This window comes from Jaculus jaculus, chromosome 6 (assembly GCF_020740685.1).
Source record: "Jaculus jaculus isolate mJacJac1 chromosome 6, mJacJac1.mat.Y.cur, whole genome shotgun sequence".
Classification (NCBI taxonomy): domain Eukaryota; kingdom Metazoa; phylum Chordata; class Mammalia; order Rodentia; family Dipodidae; genus Jaculus; species Jaculus jaculus.
Genome location: NC_059107.1, coordinates 66,028,964 through 66,039,471, shown reverse-complemented (window position 1 = coordinate 66,039,471; position 10,508 = coordinate 66,028,964). Strand labels below are relative to the sequence as shown.

Here is a 10,508-nt window from a genome sequence, read left to right as displayed (position 1 = left end):
ATATCTCAAAAAAAAAAAGAAAAAAAGAAAGAAAGAAAGAAAGAAAGAAAGAGATTAATTGCTTAAAGAAGCATAGTGGTAGCCAAGTGTGGTGATACATGCATGTAATTCCAGCACTCAAGAGACTGAGGCTGACCATAGCACATTGAGAGATTGTCAATCAGATGGACGTCAACTCCTTGCTTGCTAGCTGCTGGGTGATAAAAATTTATCCCCTTTGATCCATGCTACCTGACTTTTTTTTTGTAAAAATTTTATTATCAAATTTGTAATATTGAAATGCAACAAATAGACATAAAGGCTAATAAAATCATTAGATTCCTTCAGCTTTAATTAAAATTAGAATTGGCCAAAGTAATACTTTCAAATTTCGGCTAGGAAATTAAACAAAGTCTTTTTTCTTATAGCAATAAACACTCAGAGGAGACAAATTCAAAAATATCAAGATTATTTTACAAAGTATTTATTTAAGAAGTATGGAAATAATGATGCCTCAACAGGCAGTCAGAAGATGCTGTCTGTGTCTCTCAAGCACAAAACAAAAAATAGTCCCAGGTTTCTCAGAAGTTGGCATCTTGACAGCAGAATTTCCACCAGTGTCCCAGTCATTTCTCAAGGAAGTACCACATTTGCTCTGTTGAAACTTCTATACTGCTTTCTTTACTTGGTGAAGATCTTGGGACCAATTCAATGAATGATTTTGCCTCCTCTGGGGTACAATGGAAAGGGCTATCACACACCTGCACATTTGTGCAGTTTATAGACCCACTATCGCATTTCTTCATCATCATGGCTTTCCAACATTCATGAGCAGATTTAATAACTTTAAGAGCAAAAGCCTTGTTTTTGAATTCTCCATTAAAAGCAAACTTGTTCTCTGGCTTTCCTTCTGGTACCTTATAAAGTCTCAACCAATTCACGGTAGCTTCTAGGTAACCTGGTTTGAGCTTCTTAACATCATCAATATCATTAAACCTTTCAGCTTCAGGATCATTTACATTAATAACAATTAATTTCCAATGTGTTTCCCCCTCATCAATAAGAGCCAGAATCCCAAGGATCTTCACATGAATCACCTCTCCACAAGAAAGAACCTTTGAGCCTATTTCACAAACATCAATAGGATCATTATCTCCACAGCAGTTTGTGTCCTTATCTTTTTGATGGGGATCTTCCCACGTCTGAGGGAGGGCCCCATAATTCCATATGTAACCCTTGTGAGGGAAGACGTTGGCCATGTAGCGCAGCTGTCCATGTTTTACATCTTGTTTAATGGGGTTCAGTGGCTCCTCAGTGGCATTTGTCCACCGAGGTATTTCCACAACCATATGAAACAAATTCTCATCTTCATCCTTTTGTGCTTTCTTTGTGGGAACACCACCTTCCTCTTTAGAGTCCACATTCAGAGGAATATCGTGGAAGGGGAAATGTAGTGACCAGCTACATTCTTGAAGAAGACGCGGAAGTCCAGCGAGCGGGGCTGGCGGCGCTCCTCCGCGCGGTGCAGGGCCTTGGCGGCGCTCCTGGCCGCAGGCTGCCCGAGGCGGCCACCCGCACACGCCACCCGCGGCCGGAGCTCCACAGCCGCAGCAGCACGGCTACCCGACTTTTACAGATGTCAGCAAATACTGATGAAACTCAAGATCATCTGAATGACAAGAAAAGACACCTGACTGCCTAGCACAAGATGCACCATCTCTATCTTACCTGCCAGCACCCAGGAAACACTGCAGAAGAAATGGCAGTTTAAACATGAGTGCTGCTGCCATGGCTAGTCTAAGAAGCAACTCCAGGGAGATGATGGTAGACACTGAGGAGACTCAAAGCAGAAAATCAGAGGCTACTGGAGACTTATAACACGCCCTCCCAGGCTCAGGGACCATTGCAAAAGGGAAGGTGGGAAGAATGTAAGAGCCACAGGGTGGAAAGGTATACTCTAAAGCATTATCCCCCCCACCACAGAAGGGCATTCATGACCCTACAGTGATTATCAATAACCCCACTGAGAAGGGCCTTCAGTAGAATGGGGGCAGGAAAGAAGGGACATAGCCTGATTGGAATATGAATCAATTTACAACATGTTATTGTAATAAAGTTCTCACAAAAGTAGTGTAAGTATCTAAGTTCATTTGCAGTAGGAAGAAGGCCCTGATGCACGTGCACACACACACACATGCAAATAAAAAAATATTTTTGAGCCAGGCATGGTGGCACACGCCTTTAATCCCAGCACTTGGGACACAGAGGTAGGAGGATCGCCATGAGTTCAAGGCCACCCTGAGACTATATAGTAAATTCCAGTCCAGGTCAGTTTGAGCTAGAGTGAGACCCTACCTCAAAAAAAATTTTGAAAAATAAAATAAAATAAATATTTTTGAAAGACAGGCTGAGGCTGGCTGAGTGAATTTTAACCTAATGGTGAGACCCCATTTCAAAAAAGGGAGGGCTAGAGAGATTTTTCAGTGATTAAGGTACTTGCCTGCCAAGCCTACCAACTCAGGTTTGATTCCCCAGTACCCATATAAACCCAGATGCACTTTGTGCATCTGTAGTTTGTTTGTAGAGGCTGGAGGCCCTGGTTTTCTCCCTCCCTCCCCCCCTCCTCACAAATAAATAAATGAAAATACTTACCAAAAAACAAGACAAGCTAGGTGTGGTGGCACATGCCTTTAATCCAAGCACTCAGGAGGCCAAGGTAGGAGGATCACCGTGTGGTTGAGGCTACCCTGAGATTACAAAGTGAATTCCAGGTCAGCCTGGATGGGAGAGAGAACCTACTTCAATAAGAAGAAAACAAGGGAAAAAAAGAGGAGGAAGGGCTGGAGAGATGGCTTAGCTATTAAGTGCTTGCCTGTGAAGCCTAAGGACCCCGGTTTGAGGCTTGGTTCCCCAGGTCCCACGTTAGCCAGATGCACAAGGGGGTGCACGCGTCTGGAGTTCGTTTGCAGAGTTTGGAAGCCCTGGCGCGCCCATTCTCTCTCTCCCCCTCTATCTGTCTTTCTCTCTGTGTCTGTCGCTGTCAAATAAAAAATTTTAAAAAAAAGAGGAGGAAAAGGAGAGAAAGGAAGGAGGGAGGGAGGGAAGGAAGAAGAAAAGGAAATACAAACACACTGGTAAGTCCTCAAACGCCCCAATGGCACTGTCTGGTCATCTGTGAGAGCAATAACCCTCCATGGGAAGTTATGGAGATCACTGCTGTCAGGAGCACCTCCATTCCTGTCCCCACAGTTCCCCAGAAGAAGCTAGTGGGGAACACTTACCCAGGCAGAATTATAAGCTGGGAGGAAATGTACCAGAAAATGCCAAGACAGGGCTAGGTGACAGGCCCCAGTCCCTTTGAAGCCAGAACCAGCATTTCTCAACTTTGGTAATTTCCAGCCTTGCTAAAAATCACCACTGCCATATATCCAGAATGCAGGGCCCAGCTGGACAAGCACAGCCAGAGCCAGCCGGAGAAGTCCAGGATTCGGTGTGGAGCAGTCAGAAGAGAGGTAGAGAGCTGCCTTCTGCATACAGAAGGCCCATAAAGCATCTCCCACTTCCGTGAAACATAGGCTGCCAGTAGGAAATCTCCAATTGCTGTGGGTCACTTTATATGTTTCAGACTCTCTCTCAGCAGTCTGATCTTCTAGAAGGAAAGTTCATTTGACTAGGGCTCAAGTGTCATCAGAAAGCTCATTTTGGAAATGCCTGAGTAGTCATTAGCTCCCACAATAGAAACTTCTCCCTATGATATGATATGATATGATATGATATGATATGATATGATATGATATGAGCTGTGAGCGACAGACTTGTCCTTTCAAAGCTGCAGTGACAGACACACAACTAACCTGACTCGGAGGTTCCTGCGGCTTCCCTCCTCTTTATTCAGTCAGCATTTCCTGACTGCCCGTCACTAGATTGTAGAAGGATTTTCCTAAAGTTGACCCTGTGAATTCAGAACTTCTGAAAGGACATGACTGCCTTCTGTGTTAGTGCTGTCAGAATGGGTTAGCTAAATAATTTAATCCCTTAAGTAGGATTTCCAGTTGGAAAACTGAAGTGATTTAAGAGACTCTTGATTTTTCTACTCATTAAAGCAGATTCCCTTGAGAACTCTAGTAGCTCATGAGCACACAAGTGGAAGACCAAGGGATGCTAAAATAAAGCAAGCCTGATGACTTCATACATAAAAGTGTTGTTTGGGGGCTGGAGAAATTGCTTAGTGGTTAAGGTGCGTGCTTGCCTGCAAAGCCAAAGGACCTAGGTTCAATTTCCTAGGACTCACATAAGCCAGATGTACAAGGTGGCGCATGCATCTGGAGTTCGTTTGCAGTGGATAAAGGCCCTCGTGCACCCATTCTCACTGTTTCTAATAAATAAATACAGTGCTGTTTTGGTTTTTTACCTGTCCCTCTCTGGTCCAAGTCAATACACCTTTTTGTTTGTTTGTTTGAGGTAGGATCTAACTGTAGCTCAGGTTGACTTGGAATTCACTATGTAGTCTCAGGGTAGCCTCGAACTCATGGCAATCCTCCTATCTCTACCTCCCAAGTGCTGGGATTAAAGGTGTGCACCACCATGCCCGGCTCAGTACACTTTTTTTGTGTTGTTTCACAGGAATGAAGCCAAAATTCAATAAACCACTCAGCCACCACTAGCTTTTCTAACCAAACAGGGCAACCTAACTTCTGAAACACTTCATAGCTATCTATAGACAGGTTAGGACATTTCTCTCCCCACTCACTGAATTCAATGGAATGTCCAACATTCTCTGGTCTATGAAAATGGCAGAACCTAGCAGGGACTGGGAGCCAGCGTCCCCTGCCCTTTCTGACCCTCAAATACTACCAGCTCCAGGCTCCAGCTTTTGCTTTCCTCTCTTCTTCCTTGAAAATTTACCTCAAGAAATAGGGAGCAGATAAATGGAAAACAGAATTTGAAGCTTCCAGTTTCACAGGAGGGGCTAACATCAGGGTATTACTGGTGACTTACTTACTACCCTTTGCTCTTTCTCTTCTTCCTGCCTGACAAACCATCAAATCAGTGGCTTCTTCCCAGCAGTCTTTGGACCAATCCTTTCCAGGTAATTCACTGCTCATTTTAAGTTGGTGCTTTATTATTTCAAGCCTGTGTTGCCACTATAGCTTCCAAGTCAGTTTTTCTCACCTCATTCATTTCACACACTGCACCATAAAACCTTGCTGGTCCCTGCGGTTAACACCACTTCTGCTCAAAAGCCTGCAATGGTTCTTCACTTATTGAGGTAAAATCATTTTGCCACCCATTCTCAAGTCAGAATCCTATTTTCTGTTGTTTGTAAATTTATATTTTTATTTTATTATGATTATTATTATTGGTTTATCAATTTTTTGAGGTAGGATCTGGCTCTGACCCAGACTTACCTGGAATTCACTATGTAGTCTCAGGCTGGCCTTGACCTCACAGCCATCTTCCTACCTCTGCCTCGAGTGCTGGGAATAAAGGCGTGTTTATTTTATTTTTGAGTCAGGTTCTCATATAGTACAGGTTGGCCTTGAACTCTGAGCAGTAGGGCTGGCCTTGATCTCCTCCTCCTGCCTCCTCTCCCCAGTACTGGGATTACAGGTGTACATCATCACACCTGGCTAGAATCTTATTTTTGGTATTGCAGCTAATTCAGTATCACTGGAGATCATTACTTCTGAATTTATATGTTTTGGAGAAACTATTTTGTCTTGATCTTTTGTGTATCTTATATTATTGAATAGAGATTTTGTATCTCAAGTTATTTCAATGCATGGAGTTTCCTAGTTACCAGCTGTATTCTTAGAAGTGTAGATCAGAAGTTATATCTTAGGGGGAGGAGTTCAAAGTGCCAGATGTGGCTAATATATTACTACCAGAGTAATGACAGGAGTGACCCGAAACATACCTAAAATTCAACCTAGCACTATACAACCACAAACAAACTAGCTTGGAATATTGATGCAAAAGGGGAAATTAGGGCTGGAGAGATGGCTTAGCGGTTAAGCACTTGCCTGTGAAGCCTAAGGACCCTGGTTCGAGGTTCATTTCCCCAGGACCCACGTTAGCCAGATGCACGAGGGGGCGCATGGGTCTGGAGTTCGTTTGCAGTGGCTGGAAGCCCTGGTGCGCCCATTCCCTCTCTATCTGTCTCTTTCTCTCCCTCCCTCTCTGACACTTTCAAATAAATAAATAAATAAACTATATATATATATATTATTTTTTTTTAAAGAGGAAATTAAAGCTGGGCATGGTGGCACATGCCTTTAATCCCAGCACTCGGGAGGCAGAGGTAGGAGGATCGACATGAGTTCAAGGCCACCCTGAGACTACATAGTGAGTTTCAGGTCAGCCTGGGCTAGAGTGAGACCCTACCTCAAAAAATAAAAAATAAAAAAATTGGGCTGGAGAGATGGCTTAGTGGCTAAGCGCTTGCCTGTGAAGCCTAAGGACACCAGTTTGAGGCTCGATTCCCCAAGACCCACGTTAGCCACATGCACAAGGGGGCGCACACATCTGGAGTTCGTTTGCAATGGCTGGAAGCTCTGGCGTGCCCATTCTCTCTCTCTCTCTCTGTCTGTCACTCTTAAATAAATAAATAAATAAATAACAAAAAAGAGGGGAAATTAATACAGACAAACTAACAAAACCACATATGCCTTCTATGCAAATAACCTCATAGAAAATTAACAACAATGCTCCATTTTACTTCAATAATTGTTGGTGGGTCTAAGAGCAAGGCCAGTTTGCTCTATGCTTTATATGGTTTGGTCACTTCAGTGGGGCAGTGTGGGTGGGTTAACGTGATGACAGCCATTATCTTTGAAGAACAGAGAGGTGACAAGCCGGTAGGAGTAGGAAGATGGGGGACTGCTTGTTTCTGCAGATGTTTAGAGGCTGCTCAGTCTATGGAGGGTTGTAGTTATGGAGAATAAGGAAGAGAGGATAAAAAGGAGAGAACGTGGGAGACAGGTTGGAAAGAGAGGGAAAGTAAGTAAGTTGTGTGTGAGAGGAGTTGAAAGTAGAAAGATTTCAATAGCAGGCTGGGTGGTGAAAAATACAAAACATACCTAAAATCCAACCTTGCACTATACAAACACAAACAAAACTAGCTTGGAGTATTGATGCAAGAGGGGAAATTAAAACAGACAAACTAACAAAACCACAGGCCCTAAGCTGGGCTTGAGTGTTCACTCACTCCCTTATTGGGTCAATTGGGAAGCTGAGAATCCTGGGCTGCAATGGGTTCTAGGTCAGCTTGGGCCCAAATAAGACCCTGCCCCCAGTGTGAAGCTGGCTCCCTGTTTGTTACACTGTGGACTCAGCTCAGCTGCTTAGGTCAGTGGATCTGCTCTTCAGAACAGCTGTGCTGGATGCTGTGTGGGGGAGGTGTGGCCCTGATTCCTTGGAGTCCTGAACTCTCCAGTGGTTCCAGGTGTTGACATATTAGGGAAATGAGGCTGTGGAGAGCTAGCTGTCTAAAGTTGTTCTGGAACTGCTCAGCTGGTCCCTTTTGTCTTCTGTCTTTTTGATTTTGCAAGGCTGGTATCAGTGGGCAAATCCCTGCCCAGTAAGTACAGTTCTGTTCTCGCTGACTCAGGCAGGGTCTGGCAAGTAGCTGGAGTCTGGGTCTTGCTGGTTGCATGTCTGCTGGAAGCACTATCTTTCTCTTGCCTCTGTGCAGGGGTCTCACCTGGATTAATAATTCCTTACACAGCTTTTAAAAAAGCTTTTTTTATATTTCTATTTACTTATTTGAGAGAGAGGCAGATAGAGAAATCATGGGTGCACCAGGGCCTCCTGCCACTGCAAATGAACTCCAGATGCATGCTCCAATTTGTGCATCTGGCTTTATGTGGGTACTGGGAAATTGAACCAAGGTCTTTAAGCTTTGCACCTGGGCTGACCTGGAGCTCATTCTGTAAACCCAGACTGGCCTGGAACTCACAGCAATCTTCCTACTTCTGCCTCTCAAGTGTTAAAAGTGTGTGCCACCAGTCTCCCTTTTCATACCTTAATTTTTTGGTAGAACAGTGTATTGCGTCTTATGCTGCTTCTTTTTTCCCTAGGATTCATTGGCTAGCAACACTCCTATTTCACTATCTTAGCCCAAGTCCTCTTAGAATCTTATTTTTTTTGTTTATTTTTATTTATTTATTTGAGAGCAACAGACAGAGAGGAAGAAGCAGAGAGAGAGAGAGAGAGAGAGAGAGAGAGAGAGAGAGAGAGAATATGGGTATGCCAGGGCCTCCAGCCACTGCAAAAGAACTCCAGACACGTGCACCCCCTTATACATCTGGCTAACATGGGTCCTGGGGAATCGAGCCTCAAACCGGGGTTCTTAGGCTTCACAGGCAAGCGCTTAACCACTAAGACATGTCTCCAGCACAGAATATTATTTTTTAGTCGTCTTCTCTCCAAATTAAAAATTTATGCTGGTGCTGTGTGATTTTTAAGATGTATATATAGCTATGGTTACATTTATTTCTGATGAGCAATGTTGATTTGCCATGCATTTATTTATTTATGTATTTATGAGAGAGGGAGAGAGAGAGAGAGACGATGTACACACCAGAGTCTGTAACCACAACAGACACATGTGCCACCTTGTGCATCTGGCTTACATAGATACTGTGGAATTGAACCTGGGTCCTTAGGCTTTGTAAGTAAGCACCTGAACTGCTAAGCCATCTCTCCAGCCTCCTTCAATACATTTAAAAAATATTTTTACTTATTTATTTGTGAGAGGGTAGAGAAAGAGAGGATGGGTGTCAAGGCTTCTTGCTGTTGCAAATAAAGTCCAGATGCAGTGCCACTTTGTACGTCTGGCTTTATATGGGTACTTGGGAACTGAACCTGGGTGGGCAAGTTTTATAAGTGAGATCCTTTAACCACTAAGTAATCTCCTTATCCCTGCCATACATTTTTATGCATATATTGTGACCTTTATATGTCAATAATTATAGATCTACTTTTTTGTTTGTTTTTTAGAGGTAGGGTCTCACTCTAGTCCAGGCTAACCCAGAATTCACTATATAGGCTCAGGGTGGCCTTGAATTCATGGCGATCCTCTTACCTCTGCCTCCCAAGTACAGGGATTAAAGGTGTGCACCACCACACCCGGCTATAGATCTACTTCTTTCATCAATGTGTAGACATAGCATAATTTGGCCATTTATGTCCATTTTGATTGTTTCTTTTAATATTTTATTTTTTAAAATTTATTTATGGGGGGGGGGAGGAGATAATGGGTGTACCAGAGCCTCTATTCACTGCAAATGAACTCCAGATGTATGCACCACCATGTGCATCTGGCTTACGTGGATTCTAGAGAGTCAAATCTAGATCCTTAGGTTGTGCAGGCAACCACCGTAACTGCTAAGGAATCTCTCCAGTCCTGTTTCTTGTTTTTTTAACTTTTTATTGACAGCTTCCATAATTATAAACAATAAATCATGATAATCCCCCTACTCCCACTTCCCCTTTCAAATCCACGCTCCATCATATCCCCTCCCCCTCTCAACTAGTCTCCCTTTTATTTTGAGATCATCATCTTTTCCTCTCATTATGAAGGTGATGTATAGGTATTGTCAGGCACTGTGAGGTCATGGGTATCCAGGCCATTTGGCATCTGGAAGATTGTTTTATAAGCAGTCCTACCATTCCTTTGGCTCTTACATTCTTTCTGCCACCTCTTCTGCAATGGACACTGAGCCTTGGGAGGTATGATAGAGATATTTCAGTGCTGAGCACTCCTCTGTCACTTCTCAGCACCATGGAGCCTTCTGAGTCATCCCATAGTCACTGCCATCTTAAAAGAGAAGCTTCCCTAACCAAAAATGAAAGTAGCATTAACATGTGGGTATAAACATTTTAAAAGTACTCACAGAGCAGTTTGGTGGGCATAATATATGCATTATATTACATAAATATATATGTAATTTTTTTAATTTATTTGAGAGCGACAGACAGAGAGAGAAAGACAGATAGAGGGAGAGAGAGAGAATGGATGTGCCAGGGCTTCCAGCCTCTGCAAACGAACTCCAGACGCGTGCGCCCCCTTGTGCATCTGGCTAACGTGGGACCTGGGGAACCGAGCCTCGAACCAGGGTCCTTAGGCTTCACAGGCAAGCGCTTAACCGCTAAGCCATCTCTCCAGCCCTATATATGTAATTTATATTACAACAGTTGTTACTCCCCTAGGGCTCATGACCTCCCCAGCCATAGGCTTTTGATTAGATTTTCAGTACCAGGCATATATTCTCTTCCATGGAAAGGACCTCCAGTCTAGTTAGACAGCGGTTGGCTTTCCCCATAATAGGCATGCCACTGTTGCACCCATTAGCTCATTTGGCCTACCTGGCAAATCTTAAGGCTTACAGAGTCCACTGCTGTTTAATACCTTTAATGATTTCTCTCTCCCATTGGGCTGCATGCTGCATAGCTCCTTCCAGCTTTCTGTCAGAAAGTTCTCAAAAGAAGAAACAAAGCTGGCTTATAAACATCTTTTAAAAAGTGTT

The 10,508-nt window shown here is 43.5% G+C and overlaps 1 pseudogene; it reads right to left on the bottom strand.

Moving 5' to 3' along the window:
* Nucleotides 1-484: 484 nt before the first annotated feature.
* LOC101611435 lies at nt 485-1,769 on the bottom strand (annotated as a pseudogene).
* Nucleotides 1,770-10,508: the final 8,739 nt, after the last annotated feature.